Below are 22755 nucleotides of genomic sequence, written 5' to 3'. Positions count from 1 at the left end.
CTTCCTCTGTGTGAACCAAAATGATTAGGGACTTCATATTTTACAGAAGAGATGAAGAAAACAAAGAGATAAAGGCACCTCTATTGCAAATAGATACAGAAGATAGGGTAGAAAGCGTAAACATTCTCATATATCAAGTACTGGAGCAAATATATAATAATAAAACAAAAGTCTCTCTTAGAATCTCATCTTTAATTTCCCTCTGGAATATCCTCTTGAAGGGGTTTTATGGAAACCTGAACTAGGAGCATGACATTTTTATACCTCATTCTCACTACACTGAAAAGGAACATTTGCACAGCAGGTATAAGCCTTAATATATTAAGATTTTACACAGGGAATGAAAAATCAAAATTATTTTAGCTGATTTAAGAAAAGAAAAATATAAGAGACCATCATGTTTCAACATATAAAACTTTACATTTGGGAAGAACATGCTCCTGTGACCACCTGCTTTGGGATGTTTCACCCAATCTTAAGGCATCAGCTTGAAGGTCCCAGTCACCTTTTGAAACTGGACATCAGAGGAGAATCATCAGTGATTCAGCCTATTATGGCAACACCTTTAATCATAAACTGCAACAGACCTAACATTTATGGCCAAGGTAACAAAACTGACCAGGACACACCACCCATGCAGCCCCCTGCTACACAAACACCACGTGCACCCCTCTCCTGGCCATGCACTGCCCTGAAACCAAAACACATTTTTATACCCCACAGCTTTCCCTGCAGGGTGGAAGCCAGCAACAGCAGGGCAGAACTGGGATCTTCCCAAACTGCTTCCCTGCCCATTTCTGCTGGAGGTCTGGGACTGTTCTGGGGCTCAAGGACCGAGCAGAAAAATCCTCATTTCTTCCAGCAGAGGGTAGTGGGACACACAAGCCTGCAAGCAAATGTGTAAGATTATATTGCAAGTGAGGGAAACAACAGTTCAAACCAAACCAAGGGTGCAAAACCACAACTCCACTGCCTAACCTGGTGGAAATGTTACAAAACCAAACACATTTCTTCATTTGTTTTCATCAAATGAAGAAACACATCAAACTCAGCTTGTTCTCACTATCTCCACCCTCCCCCTGTAACAACATTATCTTCATTCCCCTTTCTAATTTTGGGAAGGACACCCCCAGGCAGCAGCAGAGTCAAAAGAGCCTTTTTCTAAACATCTCTACTAGAAATCTGCCTTTTCCTTCCCTCTGTGGAACTATTCTCCTTTCCTTGGATCTCCTTGACTTTCAGACACTGTTTCATCTTCTCTCCCTCCCTTTGTCCTGTTCTAAATCAAATGACTGAGCAGTCCCACACGTCCTCCTGCAGCAGAGCAGCACGATGCAGTTGCTGCTTTCATCTGGCTGTGTGGCCACTCCAAGGCATTCCCAGGTGCCTCTCCAGGTCTGGGAGCCCACGGAGCTGCACACAGGTGTCCCAGGCTCAGGGCAAAGGTGACACATGCAGAGGCTCTTCCCCAGCATTCTCTCAACAGACACCAAGAAGAACAACTAAGGGAGAACAGTCACAGCCTTCTCAAACTATTAAATCACTGTCCCAAGATTCCCCTGCCTGCACATCAATGACTGAAACATCTCTGCTTACCATCTAACAGGATTAGGGCAGGCTTCTGCAGGCAGCTTCTCCTGCAGGGAAGATCTTATTACAGAACCCATAAAAAACCAAAATGCTTTTGGGGACCAATAAAAACCTAAAACAGACCACAGTGACTGTCACATTAATAGTAATTTTTTTTTATTTAAATGATGAAACCTAGCAGCATCACCACCTGAGGTCTAAGTGTCTCTGTCAGCTTAGACAAAATATAAAGCCAGTCTTCCAATATTTGTGCTGGAGCACAGGTATTCAATTCAGGCTGACAGAAAATAAAATTACTTTCTTAGAAAACATCCTATGAGGGGATAGCATCTTAATTACAGAGACAGGGAAATGGGATTCAGGCTGGTATAGAGACAGGGCAATGGGATTGAGGCTGGTATATAGATTTGTTTCTTGTCAATCCCACTCCAAAGTGCACAAGGTGAGGATCCCCCCCAGCAGCCACAAAGGTGGGGAAGTGTCACTGCTTTACTTTTGTATTACTGACTATACACCCAAACAGAACTTTTAAAGGCAGAAGAAGAGCTTGCTCACACAGTGCAGTGGACACAGGGTAGCTGTTTTCCCTATTAATCCCTCACTGCTCACTAAAAGCCCATGGGTTTTGTCATTTTGGGGTGTGTTTCTTTGGCAGGATCACAGAGTAACCAGGAAAGCTACAATTATGCACTGGATGTGATGAATGAAAACCCTTCCAACTCTGTGGCCATAATTCAGGAACATAAGCTAATTACAATTACCTGAGACACATTAACAAAACTTAATACTCTCAAGTCAAAATGGGACAATTAGCAGCTCCTGTACCAAAATAGAAGACTATGGAAATGACATATGTGCCACCATCTGCTAATGATATGCAATAGACAAACCAATTCAGGAATGGAAAAGAAAAGAAAAATAAAAAAAGAAACAGTTTCTTGATGAAACTTGTTCCTATTTCCAAGAATCAAAGTGAATATTCAGCTTAAACATTACATTTTCCAGATTCCCAGCTGGTACCAGAATGAGGAGTGTCCAGCATCTTATGATTTAACTGTTGAGAGACTTCCAGGCCAAATTTTCAACCAGAGGTCTGGCTCCAGATCTGAACTGTGGGATGGTTTGTCTGTGGAGTTCTGTCCTTGCTTCCAGTGGCAATAGCCTGCACTAATATGTGTACTTTTTAAATAACCAGTTGCTCCTGAACTTTGTTAAGTTCTTAATTAATATTTTTTCCCTTGATTTAATTTAAAAGGTAGAGACCATCATTCTCCTTGTCAGAAAAAAAACCAACATTTACTTCTTGTTGAACAGCTGTCACAGTGTAATGAAAATAATTTACTGTTCAGTTTTTTTGAATGAATCTCTTACCCCTCCTGTCCTTTCTTCCTTGAATATTTCCTGAAATAAACCACCAGCAAACTAATTTTGGCTTATACTAGAGAACTTCATTAACTCTGGGATACCTCACTGCCCTTTACACTCCTCTTTAAAAGCAGATGAATCTGACACAGTGGATAGGGGAAATGTGGAGCTGCACATCACAGGATAACAGCCACAGAGACATAAGCAAAGCATGCTAAGATGAAACTTCTCCATCATCTCCTTTGACTGAGGGGACAAAATAAAAAAAAAAGAAAATCAGAGTAATCAGAAAATCCAAGCACAGAGCTGCAACTCGTACTCTGAGGAAAACTTTGAAGAAAATTTGTAATTTCTGAAATTGTAGTACAGTGCACCTGGTTCCACAGGTCAAGTACAAGGTAGAAATGAACCATGTTCTGGGGAGTTAAATCCCTGAAGTACCCTCTGGTGAATATAAAAAGCAATTTCTTTTTCAGAGCCAGAAGAGTGGCTTTTTTATGTTTTAGTTCCAGGATGCACATTTGATTCATCCAGATAATATTTTTCTCACCCACCCAATGGACTAAAAACAGGCTTTTGCTTATTTACCTGAAGAAGCTGTCAGGTATTTTGAGTGACCTGGGTGAGGGGGATATTTTTTTCACCAGTTTGTTCATATATTCCACAATTCAGCACAGTTTTTTTCCCTCTGGAAACACCTCACTTTTAACATTAACTTCAGCAATTTTGGGAAGTTTTCCATTTAAAATAATACAAAGATATGTCAATAAAAGTTAACTGGAAGGTATTATAGCCTGTCCCAAGAGAAGTTCACCAACTAGGGACAATGACTTACTAAAAGAATGGCTGAAATTAATGACTCTCAGCAAGAGACTGGTACATCCTTAAACAAGAGATTTACACTGCTGCAGGTTGGGCAAGGAGATGCAGATGAGGAGTGGGGCCCATCCTCTTCCTCATCTTCTGTCACACCAGCCCTCCCAAAGCTTCTTGCTTGTGATATTAATCCTGCCACACTTACAGGCCTGCTTCCACACACCACAGAGAGGAAAAGAGCCTTTAACATTGTTTATTCCTTGGACATGAGTGACACACTCATTTTATCAGCTCTTCAACATCTGCTGTTCAACAATAAACAGAGATATCAGCAGGTTTTATTTTTTTTTTACAATACCAGATCCATCAAGTCATTGACAAGTTAACAAATGTGCTTGCTTTTCATAGTGCTTTGCTTTGATTTTTTGTAATTAAACATAAGATTGTTTGGATCTTGTCTTTTCCCTCGAAATGGAGCACTGCCACACAGCAGTTTAACTCTGTATTTAACTTCTAAAGCATCATATTTTCTCTCCACCCTCCCCAGGACAGCTCAAGGCAAACCACAGTCCCTGGGACATCTGGAGGTTGGGGTTTGACTGCATCCCTTCCTGCCATGAACAAAAGCAATCAGCTTTGCTGAATTAATAATTATTTAGGAATTGTTAGTATTTCTGAATTGCAAAACTCCGTGCTTGCAAAGGCTGTAGAGAACACAGCCTTCCTTCAGAGGGCTATTAGAAAGAAAATAAAAGCTCCATGTTAGCTGTCTTAACTGTGCAAGATGAGAAAATGCATCTGCCTTGTTTCTTTAGTAACTGCTATGCAGCAGCTCCTTTGGTATTCCTTGTTTCTCTCAAATTCACATAACCATGGCTTAGTTTAACCAGGGAATTTTTGTGGATGTTGGAAAAACATAACAGCTAGAGAGAATGATATGGTTATGCTAAAGATACAGTAAACACAGCCAGCAAGAAAATGCAAGTATCCTCATTCTGAATAGGAACAGATGCCAAGACAGCAGAACCCTGCCTTGAACTGGAAATGTTTTCAGTTATTCACAATTTGTGCCAACAAAACAAAAAAGGGGTTAAAGTGAATTCAGAACATCCTAATAGATGTAGAAAAAGCAGAGGCTGTGCAGAGGGTGTGCTCCCATGGAGCCCCTGTGCCAGTGCTCCAGACAGTGAGGGGCCTCTCAGTGATGGTTTAACTGAGAACTTAAACCATCCCAGCAAAGCCCTTCGGGAAAGCCATCCTGGGTGTGCACTTCTGGCAGAAGGGCTGCCTGGGCAGAGGGGAGGAGCAGCCAAGGAGAACAGATTCCCTTTCTACCAGGATTCTGTTTCCTACGTGTTTGGTTGGACTGCGAGCCCTCGCCTGCACAAACACGCGGGCGTTGAATTGTTCAAATTACACAGCCTTGTGTTGCTCATTTACAACAGCACAGCCAGTGACAAAGAAAAGAACTTGAAGTGCTCATTGCCCTTCAAACAGGAAGAAAGCCCGTGGTGACAGGCTAGAGAATGCGTGGCTTGTTTTTCCACCACCCCACGATGCACACACACACCACATGGAGCTCGGGACGCTCCAGAACAGTCTGCACACAGGCTCACTGTGTCTGCAGGAGAGTTAAACCTCCAGCTCCCCCTCCCCGAGCCAGGAGCACAAAGCACGAAAAGCAGAACCTCTCTGGAACATCTCTCTTGCAAATTGTTGTAATTTCCCATCTGTCTTCAGCTTGGATGACTTTGCCAGGTCCACGGGGGACGATTTCCAGCATTCGTTTTGGATTAAGGGTTCTCTGAGTGTGACTCAGGAGGCAGAGTAAATGACCTGCAGCTGCCTCTCACAGCCATGGCAAATGGTGAAAGTGCCAGTCCCAAGGGGCCCTGCTAGTGGGTCTTAAGCCAGTTAAAATCCAGCAGTGACCACCTGATCTCAAATTATAGGAACCAATGACTGTGTCAAGTTGATTTGCAGACTGATAACAATGTGAAAGATTTGTTGGATAACCTCCATCAGAAAGGACAGGACTTGTTCAGGCTAATTTTTTTTTATAACTAGCAAAGTTGTTGGCTGAACCAATCCAATTCATTGTTTTCTACTAATGAAATCTATTGTTTGTCATTTGCTTTTGTGCTGAAAACTACTTCTAACACCACACCTTGCTTTGTGTGCAAACAATATTACAAACAGTTGTGTTTGGCTTGACACCTAGTCTAACTGCAGTGTGACTTCACAGAAGTTCACAAAGACTAACAGGCATAATAAGAACAGCATCTCCTGGATCAAAAACTGTTTTCACAAAGGACACATAAATTTGCTCATTATTTCTATGGAAACTTCTGGGGTTTGGAAATTTCTGGACTTTCCAGTAGGCACAAAGTGCTTTTTCTAGTGAATAGGAAAAACATGTTTTACCTTTGTCTTTTATGATGGCATTTTCTATATACTCAGTGAAAGCCAACACTACAACACTGTGTTACTGTACCTTCCCCTCAATTTTCAGTTTCTATAAATTTTAGCCAATCAATCTTGTTGTCTCCAGTGCTACATGGACTTTCCTGTACTGTAACAGTCACAAGTGGAGGCCAGGCTGTGAGAGTCACCTTGAAATGTTTTGCACCTGAAGCATCCCATCTCTGCAGAGTGGATACACCCTCACAAGTGGATGCTGCCAGCCAGTATCGGGTAATTAACTGCAGTCTGGTAGAAAAATTGTATTAGCACAGCCAAGTCTAACATCGATCTACCAGGTCAGTGCAAATCTGCAATGCAGATGCAGAAGCCCATTTAGTCAGTTTGCTTAAGTATTTTAATTTCAGTAACTGAAGCAACTCTACCAATTTGCTGCTTAGCATCTTCCACACTGTGGCAGATTCTGCAAAACTGACCTTAACTCACTGAGTGCTCTGTGTTTGAAACAGGGGCAGTGCCTGCAGTGTGTGCAGACTGCTCAGAGACTCAGACACAGCAACTAAATAAGCATAAAGAAACACAGAGCTGTGGGTATTACAATCATTTAATGCTCCCTCATCTCCTGCCACTACAGCTGTGTGAGAGGAAAATGGGTCAAGGAAAGATACGCTCTCAACTTTCAGATACTTCCAGTTATGCCCTGTCTTAATGTGGCTGCAAACTCTGGTCCCTCAGAGCTTTGGCAACCACTCACTGCAACTCCACTGTGTCAGACTCTACTCCATATTCTCATTTAAACCAATTACAATGTGGACTTTGCAATTCATTGATAACATAAAACAGACTAAAAGACTAACATGGTGCCTAGGCACACAGGAAGACAACTTTCCCTGGGTGTAAGTGCATCCCTGTCTTCTGATCCAAGATCTGACAGGAGCAGGACTGTAGTACAAGCACAGGAATCAAAAAACTACCTTCCAGCACAGCTGGAGCTGAGCACTGGCTGGAGCCAGCCTTGAGTCTGTCAAAAGGACAGACAGAAGCCTCAAACCTTTGCCTTCCAGAGAAGATGGGCACCAACACCGTCACCAACATGCTGCTGTACCAGCTGGTCCTGTCTGCAGAGCAGCACACAGAAAGGAAACAGCACTTCTACAGCTTTTCCTACAACTTCCATTTGCATCAAGGAGTGAACTAGTTAAACCACTGCTCTGTGCCAGCTGATAAATTCTGTTCAGAACCTAAGTAAGCATTTTGAAAAAGGTTTGAATACAGCTGCCTGGGGGCCTGGCAAGATGCAGGAAACTTATGTGACCCACTTATATTGCTGATCAGAAGCCTCTTCCTAGCACATGGTGAGATGGTGCATGAGGACAGTCAGAGAAACTTCAGGGGAAAGCTCTGTACAAAAATATTCTGCCATTCATTGTCTCCCACTTTCATTACCATCATCATATAACATCACAGCTCTTCTGGGCCTTTTTCCTCAAACAATTCCTCTAACTTTTGATTTGAACTTGTTTCATTCAATTGAGCTTTCTCTTAACTCTGAAAAACTTTGCATACTAAAAATGTGTCAGGAATACTCCCTGTGCATAAAGAATTTACACACTATGCAGCAAGAATCTTTTATAATTGTTTACTTCTGACCAGAAAGAAGCCCCTGATGGCTCATAAGTGGCAGCAATGGTAAAGTAGGAGTAAAATGCTGCAGCCATGAAAGAGAAAAATAATGTAGTTGAATAATGAAGTAGATGCTTGGAACATATGTCAAGGCCAGATCAAAACAGCCAATTGTTGCTATTATCTACTTAATCTTCTGTTGTGTGGAAAAGGGAGTTAGGAAATTCTTTTCAGCCAACGTGTCTGTCTAAGCCAATGCCCAAGGCAAATAATGCTCTAAACAATAAGGCATTTTGTTTAACTCTGCAATAAATATTAAATTTGCAAAGACAGCTGTTTGGTTGCAGTCTCCTCCTGCAATTTCCAGTCAATGTTTCACATTTACACAAATGTATAACAGTACATAATCCTCCCACCCTCAAGTCTCAGCTCCTTGAGAGAGTAGGCAAAGAGTGGAAACTGGGGCTTAGAAGTTTAATCCTCGAAACAAAAAATTAGATCTCTTCCTTGAGAGTTGCCACATGGTGTCTGTTCAAAAAAGTGACATTTGTAAATTTTTACTTTACAGTTATTGAAATCTTTTCACAAGATGATCAATCACAGAGCAGTTTCACTGCAGAAGGAAAAATTGACAGGAGCAGCTCTTGTGGCACAGGAACTTGGAACAACCATAGGTCAGGGCAGCAATTTTTAACCTTTGTTTTCAGGGGAGCCTGACCTTGACAAATTACCAGCAGCATCTGCCTGTACCATGAAGTGATCCCTGGTCTTTTAGCAGCTGTATTATTCATAGAGGAGATTAACATTATTGTTTGCCCTACTGTTTGATTGTGAAAAGCTAATAAATCAAATTTGGCTGGAAAAGGTACATGCAAATCCATGCTATTATACTGAAGATGTCAGTAAAGCAAGTCAAATCCAAACCAAGAAATCTTAATTTAAAGGAACACTACCCTGAAGGTACACTTACCTTCCTCTAAACTCAGTAAAGTTTTATCATCTGTCTTTGACCACTGGGAACACAATATTCATTCACAGATTATAATATAGACTGTAGAAAGACAGAAGCATGTAAGTTTTAAAATATTTAATAACCCTCAAAATGCAGGGTTCTGGAAGCTCACAACTCTTTGCCAAACAGTTATCCATTCTTGCACTCCCACCAAACTCTGCCAAATTTTCCATTCCAAGACCATCAGAGTCTCCTGAATAAAAATGAAGAGACATGGTTGTTTGCAGATACAGAAGCAGACAGAGCCTCTTCACCATAAGCATTCTCACCCATGATCAGATTTCTGCATGATGGCTCAGAACACCAGAGATGCTAATCCTGTCACTGCTGAAAACTCTGAGGATAAAAAAGTTTTGAATCTAACATCATCCTTCTGGGAAAAAATGTAATTTTTTTCCTATATGATTCAATGCAAGGCACAAGTCCTTGTGTTCAGTGGGATGAGTACAAATCTTTAACTTGATTTGGATCCTTGACCCTTTCCATTTAGAAGTTAACTTGCATATAGCCACACTAAGGCTAAAATAAATACATTTTAATAGAACCACAGACCATCCATGGACTGGATCTACAGCACAAAAACTCAGGTGTCTGATGTGCTACCGAAACTGCAGATGTTTGAAGTGTGGAAGGAGGAAAAGCACAGCTCTTGCTTCCCCTTCCCTCCTTCCTCAGCAGGCACACAGCCCATGCCTTGACAGCAGAGTTCTCCCAGTTTGGTTTCCTGGGAGTTTCTAATGGCTGCACACCAAGCCAAATGTTCACTTTGCTATCAACATAGCCAGGGGGCTTAGAGATGCTCGCCAGCCCTTGTTCAACCACTGTTTCTGCTTTACAACATGTCATGCTTGGTGATATTGAAAGGAAAAGCCAATAAAAGGAAAAATTAATCTTGTGATTAAACAAAACACTTTGGATTGCTGGCTGCTGCCACTGGCACCAAGCCACCTTCTTCGAGGACAGAATAGAACCTGCCTGCTGTCTTCACCAACAAAAGGATTTTTACAAAATAAGGGTGTCTTGCTATGAATGATCAAAATGAGCAGCTTGGCAAATGGACCTGGCCAATCCTTAATTACAGTTTGGTCTGACCCCAGCTTAAAGACGATTTTGCTCAGTTCCAGAATGACACGATCCTGCTCTTGCAGAATTTCTGCATGCCATATAACTTAAATCTAAATTCACAAAACACAGAATTTATAGCAAATTTGTAAGAGAAAAAAGTTTGGAAATTTGTTTTCAAGGTATTTGCATGTGTCAATACAGTGTACAGTTTGGAAATCAGAATCCTCAGGGCTTGCTAAGCACCTGCTCTTTCAAAAGCAGGCTTATGTGCCATTGAAAGATTTGTGCTAGCCCTTTGGATAGGGATTAATTCCTTTTCAACTAAGAATATTTGCATAGGGTACTGTGTTAGTTATGCCAAAGTCCTCTTTGATACTTGCATCAACTGTAGTTTTTGTCATCAGTTGTACAATGTTCCTTTTTATTCTGGCAAATGCTAAAGTTTAATTTAAACACTGCTTAGTAGGTCTCGCTTAGGCAAATACAGATATGCAAATAAAATTAATGAAAACAAAAGAGTTCATAAGCACAGTCAAATCATAACATGCTCCTGATTGGCTTCTCACCTTTGCTGTGCTAGAGAAACGGGACAGTAACTCCATACTATAAACAACAGGGGCTGGGTCTGTTGTTTGAGCTGGAAGACCTTTCCCAAATTCTATGATCTATGTTTCTATCTAGGGCAAATCACGTGAGTGACCAATGAAACATCACCACCAGAACCATCAACACCACCTTCACACAAAAACATTTAAAATGTTATTAAATCCAACCCTCAAACACTGTAAGACCTCTCATTTTTTATTTCAATGGGGTTGCTGATGTTACAGTGTACTCATTAGTCTTGGCAGCACCAAGGCCCTTCAGTGGATCAGTGATGAATGTCACTGTGATGAATGTCAATTCTTACAAACCAGCTATCCAAAAACCAGTTCCATCCAGCAGCTGTACACAGCTGTCTCCCAAATGTGATGACAAAGTTGCTTCCCAGTAATAAATGATAAAGATACCACTGCTTCCCCAAATGAATGCTGTCTCTATGAAAACCTCTCCATTTGTTTTTTTTATGATCTTCAGTCATTCCTAAACTCATCACAGGGGACACTGGGAAGTCTTACTGAGAGGCAAGTTTATGAAGACATAAATAATTCGATCAGAAGAAAACTTTGACCAAATCTTTGATGTTGAATAGCAAAATACCACTTTCTGGAATCAATGTCTCAAACTTGAAATGGCTGTGGCAGACAGAAATGGTTCAGAGACATAAATCCCATAATCTGACAGGGAGTACTACCTGCCTGTTTGTGTGCTTTCCCTATCAAAGGAACTGTAAGAAGCTTTTCTGCAGCTCACCAGCCAGGAAAAATCATGTGTTGATAGAAAAGTTGTGCTACCCAATGCTGTGAATCTATAAAGGTGATGAATAGCCCAAATGTTGATGCAGCTGGTGAGAAGATGCTGTCAGATCATTAAGCACAGCCAGGTGATTTGTCAGTGTTCAAAGGCACAGAATTTCCTATCTTCCACTTCCTCCCTCAGGCTCCTTGCACATGCACATGTCCTCCAAAGCCATCTTTCATTACAGCCTGAAAATCATATTTTATCTCCTCTTCACCCAACTCACAAATCTGCCAGGTTTCCAGGGATGATTTTCAGCTCAGTCTCTCTCAGAGAGGCTGGATCTGAGCACAAACCTTTATTAGTAAGTTTAGGCTAACACACAGCACTGTGATGATCATGTTCACTGTTCTAAGGAAAGTCTTTGCTGCTGCAGTAGCTGAATGCATGTGGATTTTTTTTTCTCCCTCTCTTATGGCTACAGACAATAAGCACTGCTGATGTGTGCTTTTTACAGAGCAGCAGATTGATGTTAGATTAATTCTAAAACCTATTTTACCAGATTAGTTTGATTAGCTTGGATTTCACATCTGTTTTGTAAGACATACTCAAAATCTCTTTCCAGTTTAAGTTCTGTGAGAAAAAACAGTGAATTCACAAATGTATCCTAACAGAGACATAAAGCTCCTCCTAAAGAAAAACCCAGAAGTGAGAGGCACCAAGGCAGTGACAAATGGAAGGAGTAAAAGCACAGATAAGCATGAGGAAAGTTCCTCCAATAACACCCTACCATGACCAGTGTGCCCATGACTTTGTTAAACAGCGCTGCAAGATCACATTGAATTTTTTTACTCATGTAAGCAGTCCTGCTTGGGCCAGAATGACTGAGCAACCTGGCAGGGATGTTCATGGTTTAGTCCCACAGATGTGGGTAAGAAGATAATTGGAATATTCTCCATGCTGCTCACACGATGGATGCTCTTCTGATTTATCCATGATGCTTTAAGTGAAACACCTCACTGGGGACAAGAGGAACAGACACAAATACAGTGTGAGAAAAGGATCTTCAAAAACACCATACAGAGCAAGTGTTTTTCACACTTGTGCAACTAAGATAATTTTTTGGAAAAATCTATGCCTCCTGCAGGCTAATATTTTACATATAGTGAACATAACCCTGAACATGGAGGTTTCAGCTATGACACACAGAAAAACAGATACCTTTACATTCTCAAAGCAAGCAAACTTTTGACTGGCTAGGGTAGAGTTGGATACACAGGAACCTCATTTTTGGTCTCAACTGACTGCCTTTCTGTAACTCAGCAGCAGCTCTGCACTACATCAATCTTACTCTGCAAATGCTCCACAACATGGACTGGCTGGGCTTCAGGATAGTCAAAAAGAGCTCAAGTGAAAACTGCTTGTGTTTGCTCAACACTTCATTTTCAGGCCACTTGTCATCTTGGTATTAACAATGCAATGGCAATTCTACTGTGGAACAAATTCCTTATAAATATGGATTTCCAAAACTGAAATGCTTAGGTAATAAAAACAGCAGAGGCACAAACCCACAAGTAGGATCATGTTTAAGACTGGTTGCAAGATGTGACTTTACTGACAACTCTTCTTAACATCTTTATAAATTCCATATATAAGAAATATGCATTTAGACAATACAGTGAATAACAAAAGCAGCATTAGAAGACTCAAATGAATGCAAGTCGCAGGAATGTAAATAGAGTATTTTATTATTGCACTACATTTTCAGGCTGCACAAATAAGTGTGCATATATTGGTGGCTGTACTAAGCCACTGTGACAACTATGACTTTATTGTGGCAACAAAATGCCAAGAAATCCCCGGAGATTTAGCAATATTTTCTGACAGGGCAATCCTGCAGCTATCTCCACAAGCAATTAAATGAAAATGCTGCACTGCCTCCTGCTACATTCCAGAGAGCTGTATCAGGCAATTCAGCCTCCCTAAGCAAAACACTGACAATGCACAGCCAGGGACTGACAGCTGCCAATCAGCCACAACCTCCTGAAATGGTTCAGATAGGCTGCCAAGAGAAATACTACACTGCATTACCCCATAGATGTCAAGAAAGCCTTCCAAACAGGTTAAAAGGAAAACTATATTCTTCAAGGGGGGAAAAAAATACAGTTGTGGAAGATGCCAGGTTGGTTTGCACATTCTGTGCCAACCCTCCCTGCCACCCCCACCACAGAGAGAGAAACTGGGCCATGGTGTGGGGAGCGTGGCAGCAGCCACCAAGAATATCCAAAGGGAGATGCTCAGCTGAGTCCAGTCAGGCACCCAGTCTGCTGCTGTCAACTTCTTGCTCAGCTGGAGGAGAGGGAAGTTTGCAGCTGGCTGAGATGCACCAGTGCTGGCATTAAAAAAAGCCCCTGGGAAGGGAACAGAAAGGATACAGATGTTTCCCAGGGAATAAAGCAAAAACCCCAGTTAGAACTGACTGCCTTGGATTAAGTGTGCAAAGGAGCAGTAAGCAAAGAAAGGGAGAGATGTAAAGGAGAGAACAGTGAAGCCAAAGTACAGAAGACAGAAAGGAAAGAAGGGGAAAGGAGGTGGCAGAAAGAGCTGCAAGAAAACAATAAGCCTGTTTTCCACTGAAGCCAGTGTGGGTCATTTTTGTTCCAGCAATGGTTTTGGGGAAGACAATCCTTCCACCTTCTTTCCTTCCAGTGTGATGCTGCTCAATCAGGCACAGTAAAAACCTCTGCCTCAGAAGGACTACTAAGCTTGTCCTTAGAATAAAGCAGGGAGCTGAACATGGAAAGGCCTGGCATCACACAAGACAGGTCACTGAATGCTGCTAATAAATCTTGCACATCCTCAAGCTCAAAGCTACCAAGGGCACTTCCACAGTAAATTTACAGCATTTCAGTGGTCAAGTCAGAATCATGTAGCCTTTAGCTCTTACAGATTATTCAATGACTAGCTGCAAATTTTGGCTTCTCTTTTTAGGGGTGTTCTCTTGCCTAGTTTTGGCTCTGTGTCCACAGAGCTGGTTAAGCTTAAATAGTTGACAGCTCTGCTTTGTCATTCCAGAGCTGGAGTTCTCAGAGGTGCAACCTGCATGTGTGTGACAGCCTCTTCCTTGGGTTGCTCAGGCAATTCCTGTGTGCACCAAAGGACATTTGCTATGCAGGAATCTGACACACAGAAATTGATTTTAACACATTATTTAGATTATGTCTGTTTTCATCATGCTTTTCTATTACAAGCAAAATTACTTTCTGGAACTATTGAAGAAGCTGACATCAAATAAAGCAGAGCCTCAATCCCTGCCTGGAGGGTCCATGCTGCAGCACAGACTCAATCAAAAGGCAAAGTTTGCTGATAGACAGCCAGACTTTTAAACTTCGTTTGCTCAGGCTGTACCAGAAGCATCCAGCACTAATACAATTCTAGCAAACAGAGCAATCATTTGTTCTGCTTGACAAAGGTCACCAGACATCAGCTTGAATTTCCCACTGAAGTCCCTTCACCAAATTCAGCTTTCAGCAGCAGAACCAAAGCTGGTTCACAATGAGCTGGGCCCCATTTTTTATAGTAAGCAGTCAAGAACATTACGTGTTTTTTATACTCTGCATTTTTAAATTTACAGGGTATAATCCTGAAAACTAGGATTAAGTTTAATATGCTTTGAATTCACATGATCTCATTATAGGATGAGATGATTCTAGACAGACTCTGCACAACTGCATGGTGAATGTACTCGGGGGCCCAGCATGTGACAGCTATGCACGTAACTCAGCAACTCTGCCTGCAAAGGAGGGTTTGTGTAATTTTACTCAAAGAACCTTTTGATTTCAGTCTTAGTCTTCTGGCTAACTGGCAAATTCTGAACACTAAAGTAGCCTGCCATTTAGCAGCAACTTCCCCTAAAGCTCTTAGATTTTATTCTGGGGCACAAAAAAGGTACACAGTTTAAAGAACTTTAAGCTGGCCTCTTTCACTACAGCAAGGTATCACCTTGCTCTTATCTTGCAGTAGGATTTGCAAGGTAACAGCAGGTTGATACCTTGTCTAATTCACAAGTGCAGAGTTATGTGGCTTGTGTGTCTAATTCATACATGGACATTTCCAACTTTCAAAGGGGAAAATGTGATTTAAGTACACGATTGTCTGCCAAATTCCTCAAACAATCACAGATGTTTCATATATGTCTGACTTAAGAGGGCTGACTGCTGAAACCTAGACTTATCCAAACCACTACAAATTCCTCTACAAGCCATTTGTCTAGAGGCAAAGGACAAGATTTAGATTTATGGATCATGACACAAACTCATAAATCTCTGCTCTTAGTTTATGATTTAAAAAACATTTAAATATGGAGTCTGTCAGTCGAAGTAGCTTTTGGTCCTTTATTCCTGAGCTCCAGTTTAATGGAGCAAAAGCAGCACTTGTGTTTCCCTGCCTTAATGTGCACCTACTGGTTTTGTACAGCACCAGTGTCTGCAGCATGAACACAAGCAACCAAACCTGCAGAACTGTGGCAATGCAGCTGGGGAACAGCAAAGATGAGGAACCTCTTCCACCCAGCCTCACCAGTGGCAGGAAGAGCCCGCAGGGTTCCGGGTTCCCTGCAAAAAACTGCTGCTGCCACAGCAGCTACTGCTCCTCCATCCTCCTGAGGCACAGAAGGGGCAGACAGGCTCCTGAAATCCCACCTGCCCAACACACAGAGTCTGTGCTGTGTCAGTGTCACTCAGCTGAGGATGGGGTTTGGTTTGTCAGACAACTTGTCCTGATAACTGTGGAGCAGCCCCAGAACTGCCTCATGTTCAGCTTCTATTCTACAGCAGGTTGCCCTCAAATCACTGCTGCTTGACAATTCCAAAAAAAAAGAACCGGTCTTCAGTTTCATCTAATGTACCAAACTTCAACAATTTTGGGATGACTGAACATAAAATTTTCAATCTGTGACAAATGTCTTTTTCAGTTAATTTTTTTAATAAGCAAAAGAAAACCACTTCTTGCCCAGTTAAAATCCAGTAACCTAATCTTTACAATACTAATGGTGATGATGTTTGGGGCCTAAAATTTGGCAGGGTGTTGCCACTGATTCCTTCAAACCAAAACTTTTAATCATATATTATCCCAATTTTTAAAATAGCTTTAGCTGGTTCAAAACACCATTTTTACAGTGAATGAGCTATTCAAAAATCCTAATCAGGGACCCATTTTACTAGAAACTGTATAAACACAGCTGCTAGAAAGGCTCTGGTACAGATTGCAACATAATGGTTTGAATTCTGTTTGGAGAAGAACCTCACAGTGGCAACTTAAACATGTCAAACACACTTCTGTGGCCCCAAAAAGTAATGTGATATGGTTTGATTAAAAAATAAACCATAACAAGTGAAATGTAATACTGAAATACAAAGAGCAGAAGGTGGAGCCAAAGCAACCATGATTTAAGTTAATAAGAATTTGCTCTTGAAGAGCAACACCCACGAGTAAAAGAGGAAGAAGAGGAGCTGATGAGGAAAGACAGCTCTGAGGAAAGAGAAGTGAAAATAACCTGAGGCAAAACCAGAGCCAAGGAGGCCACCTGAGAGGTGCTCTGCCTGTGAGAGCACTGCCAGCCCTGGCCATTGATGCATTTGAGGAACCACTAATCCTTAAGGGAGGCTTCCAGGATATAGCACTAACATGTGGAAGACTCTTCAAATTGCATTCTGCTTCAGTCAGGTCATTTTCAGTCAAAAGAATTCACTGCTTTCAGGGTTCAGTAGAAATCCATTGTGGAGCCAAAACCAGATGGGAAAATGTTTAACAACAACTCAGTGCCAGGAGAAAGGCCCAGTGCAGCTATTTGGAGACAAGTCTCATGAGGCTGCAGGTGGAAAACAATGAGAGGGCTGCTCCAGGTAGCTGCTTCCACAGACTCTTCTGGATGCTGCAGAAAAAGATGAAATATAGGTTATACACACTCTGCAGTGGTTTTAGAGTGGGGTGGGGAATGGGAAGGTTGTTTGGTTTATTTGCTCAATGCTGAAATAGCTCTCAGTTGCAGCAACAGAGGGCTATAATCCCTGCAATCATTTTATTGTGTCACAGAAGCATATATTTGAGGTAGTCTGGCTGGGATTTATTCAGTGCATATAACAGCAGCAAGGATTTTTCAAAAAGGGGTTTGTGGTTGGATTGATGGACATGTAATCACTTTGGAAGGCAAGATGAATCACTCAAACTAGTGGGGTGAAGCAAAAATACACACTGAATTCCCCTCAGCCAAGGAAACAAAAGAATAAATTATCACATTCTACATGAACTGGGTAGAAAAAAAGGACCAGAAAATTTTCCAAGACAACTGACTTCAAACAGTATTTAATTTCATATTCAAAGGATTTCTAGGAAGAATCTTTTTGGAATAGATGTGAAATTTGTAATAACTCACAGCTTACCTTCTTGCTGGTACTTGAATTCTCATTCCTAGGAGAAAAGAGGAACATATCAGTGTTGCATCACTGGGCTGAAGCTGGGGATGCACTTAAGGGAATTATCAAAAAGATCTACTTACCAAACTCTGTGCCTCTCAGGTGAGGAAGATCCCTGTAATTTGGGTTCTTTTGGCCATCTTCAATTAAAAAAAAAAAGAAAAAGAAAAAGGGGGCTGCACTCTCAGATTGCTGGAGTTACCCCACTTGAACAATCAGTGTTGGCTGCTGCAGATGAAATTGGCTATGGCAAAGTATGCACGTTGCATAGCAGATGACTTAAATCTCTTCTCAGGCCCATCTGTACCATACAAAGAGAGGGCTGCATTCAATTCAGTAACCAGGCTGGGTTGCCTGAGCTTTTCCTTGGGTATTTCTGCTTGTTCCTTAAACTTATCAGCTCTTTTGACTGGACAATTTTGTACAGAATAAATGGTTCCTTCCAAAAATCCCATTATAGACTATGGATTTCCTCTCCCCCCAGATTCTACTTCCACTGAAGTCCAAGTCTTCTCTTGGAGTTTCCCTGCTGGCAAGGCAAGAGATCATTGCTGTCCTTTGGATTGTTTTTTCTTGCTTGTTTATAGGAAACAGTCTGGACTTCCTGATAGGCTGCACCTGTGAGAGATTTGCCCAAGCAGCAAAATCACTCCCAGGAAAACAGTTCTTAGCCACACTACTTAATAATGATCTTTGGGATGTACTGCCTGAACTGTGGATTTCAGCATGCTGACTCACAAAACGTTTCCATGAAATGGAGCTTTTGGTCTTATTATGAAGGATACTTCTTGCTGGGAATGATCTTGATGCTCATTTTCTTTATGCAGAGATTGCTAATTTGGGGAGGGAGATGAGGATAGCCAAGGAGAGCTCCAGAGGTGAAATCAAGGACAGGAGTCAGGCCATGTGGCAGGGTAGCTATAAACCCTGTGTTTTGCTGCAGTATTTGTACATCAGGCACTGCATTAAGAAATCTGACACAAAAGCCACAAACTCTGCACGGTGCTCAGTTCTGGCAACCTGAGGGAGCTATGAAGTCCAGGCCCAGTAGGAGGAAATCTCTACAATGTGTCTGACAGAGGTTTGTTCTTACACAGCCCCTCCCTGCAATGGCACCCACAGACCCCAGTACTGCAGTGCTGGCTCTCTGTCTGAGCTCAGTTTTGGAAGGTATTTACAATCCTGACAGAGGATCTTATTTCACCATAGCAGTTACTCAGACTCTCTGACAGCACACAGGACAAGATGACTTCAGGCATGAACTGATTACAGGAGAGTTCAATGTGTTTATTTTGCAGCTTTATGAAGAAAACACTGATGGATTTTCAATGCCTTATCACATCTCTTCCACGGCCATGTGGCTGGCATTACTGTGGACCTTTAAGCAAAGAAAACTTCCAATTCCACTAACAGATATGAGCCAAGAAATGTTTTTTGGTGACCCCACAGGACTGCTTACATGTCAACTAAATGTCTGTAATTACTGATAAATTCTTATCTGGGATTGAACATAATTAAGATTTCTGTTGATTATCCAAAGCCTTGGAGACTTCTTAACTTTGCACAGTGTGTTTATTCCAATTGACATAAGTCAGTTTAAGGAAATCCTTCTGGGATGGATGCTGAGTTGGTCAGAAGTGTTTGATTCAGTTGTGGAAGCTGAGGATTTCTGCCTTCCCCAGTGCAGTAAAAGACAGTCTAAGTTCAAGTTTCTGTACTTGCTGTGACAATTTGTCCTTTCCATCCATTTTTTCTTGCTAGCAGAGTCCTTGCATGCTTTATCAATCTCTGCTGAGATTAAGCTGCTATACTTCAGCAGACAATAGAAGCAATATTCAAGCCAGTAACTTGGATATGATGGGACTGCTTCGCTAACAGGATTTTTCAGGAGGATAATGGAGATATTTGTTCCAGTCTCAAACTCTAAAAGTTAAAACCTACAAGTTAAAACTTTCCCTTATTTTCTCTGACTCAGCCACTGACAGCACAACCAGAAGTATCAGGGGTGCACAGTGTGATGCTACAAGTGGAGAAGATACAACTGTGTGGCCACAGTCAAGTGCCTTTCCATTTTCATAAAGCAGACAGAACCTTGTCTGATTGATTCTTTAAAGAACTGACCTAAGGAATTAGCTAAAAGATTAGGTTACATTACCTTCTGAAGTACAAGAATGAAGTTACAAGTGGGACATAGACTGTGTCAAGTTTTGATTTTTCCTTATTTAAGTCCTCTTGCCAAATATAATGAAAATATTGTTTAGGTTTCACTTACCTTTTTTGCATAGTACCAGAATACAAACAGAAATACAAATTACCTCATAGTTCTCAGTATTATCTTAAGATGGAGCTTAAAACCTTCTTTGTAATGTACACCTTTGATTTTCTTAGGTTTTGATTATTAACAGCAAAGTTATTTTTGGAGAAGTAAATTATTATTTCCTAATTAAAAAGACAACAAACATTGCTACTAAACAAATTACTTTTCTCAGTAATCAAATTCTCCCCATCAAAACTAGACTCATTCTCAAATGAATGACTTCTTACATCAAGACTCCAGCAATAACCAGAGATAAACTGACCATTGTCACAGCACAGAAAGGGTCAAGTTTCAAGACTTATTTACCACCCCATTTCACAAACAGAGAAGGGATGCACTGAGGATATTCAAATACTTATCAAGTATGAAGGTAATACAAATAAATCTTCTTAAAATGTTGTGGGCCAGCTCCCACAGCTGGGATTTAGCTTTTATGTTGAAAGACCTTGGTTCAAACCCACAAACTCTTCTGGGGTCACTGCATAAGTGCTTTAAGTTTCCAAAGATAAGTAAAAGATCAGGTTCATGGTCTGTTCTCCTTAATAAATAACAGTAATAATATGAATCATTCTCCCCTTTCTGAGTCAAAGCTTCCCAGAATCATTCCAAACTTCCCCCCTCCAGCCTTATTTTCTAATAGAAATCCCTAGTAAAGTAAAATGAGGAAATTCAGTGCTTGTTTGCAAGAAGTATTCCCTCCCACAGAGCCAGCATTTTTCCACCCTTGGAAAAACATTGCTTCCCAAAATGGGGCACTGCATTACATCAATATCCCTGTACATGAACAGGCAGAGGCATGAATTCCCTTGTTTCTGGAGGGCAGGGCAGCCCCAGTGTGATACAAAGCCTGAGCCAGCAGGTGTCTATTCCCAGCCCAGGTGCCTGGGGACAGAAGTGCCAGAGCTGAGCTGCTCTGCCAGGGAACTGTGCAGGAAAAATCCCCACCAAGTCTGTTCCACACAGGCACACACAGTCAGTCTCCTGGGAAACCTCTTCCTGCTGCAGTTCTGAGAGCATCTGAAACTCTTCATGGAGTATTCAGCTCAGCCTTAACATAATCAGATTGATCAGATGAAGATGTAGAAAATGTTACCAAAAACTATTAAGGTCAGTGTTTTCTCTGGCAGAAACAAAAATGAGTTCTGGTAAGGCTGAAGATGTCAGGGGAAAACATCCCCAAAGGATGAGAGAGAAACTGGAGTCACAAAGGCAAACACATGGTAGAGAATCAGAAAATCCTCCACTGGGTTCCAACTCCTAAATTAACAATATTCTGACGCACGCTGGGGAAAGGCAGCACTGAGACAATCTGGTTGTTCCCTTTATGAGATGAAAACAATCTCTTCCCCTTGCTCAACCATCCCATGAGGAATGGCTCCAGCCAGGCACACACAGAGCCAGCACACCCACCCAGCCAGGCTGCATGGGGCAGGTTTTCCCCACCACACATCTCCTGGGTCCAAAGGGTCAGTCCACAACCCCCCAGCTCTTCCAGGGACTGGAGTCAGAGCTGTCAGGGCTCCAAACCCACCTGCAGGACTCCATGGCACATGGGAAGGGGAGGAAGGTTATCTTGTGACGGTAGAAAAGAAATGCAAACTTTAATTGCTATATAGGCAGTGCCTAGCACATGTGAGCAGGGATGATAAGGAAAATACCTATAGCAGTTCAAATTGGGTTTTAAAGAGAAAGGGCTTAATCCATTTCTAATTAAGTCCCACAAAGTAGTGAATTGACATTCTAAGTGTGTGTATGCAAAAGCAGCTGAGGAGAGAAGCTGGGTAACTCCTCTAGCACAAGCTGGATCACTTCTGCAATCTGTAACTCATCCACGGACAGCACTCACCGTGCCAAAACTCCACGTGGCCACTTGGAACTGGAAAAGAAGCCAGCAGCAGAGGACAGGCATCCAAAGGGAGCACAAAAACAGATTCCAGCAGCTTTGCTCAGGGGCTCTATTCACGCTGCTTAACCCCACACAATGCAGCCTGGCAGCCCTTGCCTGACCAAATTAGCAGCGTGTCCCTAATGAGCCTGACATCTCAGGATGCTGCCATTCACCAAGGACTCAATGAGACTTCCCTGCTTAGGTGACAGACCTGTCCCTCTCACTCACTTCCTTACAGGCAGGCTGGTGACCTGTTACAGAGGGTTGTGATTTAGGATTTTTACAATGATGTTTCCAGTTTACAGATAACTACAGCCTTAAGCCAAAGGGCAGAGAAAGCACCCAAATCGTCCTAGATTTGCTGAAATTACTGCTGCCCATAGAACTGTGCTCAATAAAAAGATACAGAATGGGAATACCCCTGCATTGATCTCCACTCAGACATGGCTCAGCCAGCAGCAGTCCAGGACTCTGGCAGCCAAACACCATCGTGTCCTTCCTCAGGAAAGCAGCCTTGTTGCTTGGTCTGATGTTTTTTGTAAGGACTCCATCCCTCCACCACTCCAGTTCCAACCTCCAATGTCAGACACTAAAAATAAGAGCCTTCTTACAAGCATTCCCAACCAAAAAGAAACTGACTGGTAGAACTGAGCCTTCTTGACCTTGAATTTTTTAATGGACATTCAAGATTCAAGATGGGCTAGCACCACACTACTGAACTTTAAATCTAAGCTGTAAAAAGGCTTGGATAGAATTGTTCAATATTTAATTACAAAGTTTAGTCTCCTGATATATGATATTATCTAGATTCAGAATTCCGTGGTCTCCTTCTATTCACCTCTTTCCT

General features: G+C 41.8%; 1 protein-coding gene and 1 long non-coding RNA gene across 4 annotated transcripts in view; both read right to left on the bottom strand.

Annotated features, from left to right (window-relative positions):
* Positions 1 to 22755, bottom strand: part of ZDHHC8 (zinc finger DHHC-type palmitoyltransferase 8) — a 111083-nt gene that overhangs the window by 35520 nt on the left and 52808 nt on the right. The gene's annotated exons all lie outside the window — the stretch shown is intronic.
* On the bottom strand, positions 16827 to 17938 carry LOC134427503 (uncharacterized). The gene is made up of 3 exons (XR_010030194.1): positions 17787 to 17938; positions 17671 to 17698; positions 16827 to 17162 (listed from the first exon to the last, which is right to left on the bottom strand). It is a non-coding gene; the product is annotated as an uncharacterized LOC134427503 (long non-coding RNA).

This window comes from Melospiza melodia, chromosome 20 (genome assembly GCF_035770615.1).
Source record: "Melospiza melodia melodia isolate bMelMel2 chromosome 20, bMelMel2.pri, whole genome shotgun sequence".
NCBI classification, from domain to species: Eukaryota; Metazoa; Chordata; class Aves; order Passeriformes; family Passerellidae; genus Melospiza; species Melospiza melodia.
Note: the sequence above shows the minus strand (reverse complement) of the source record. Positions and strands in the feature narration are given on the sequence as shown.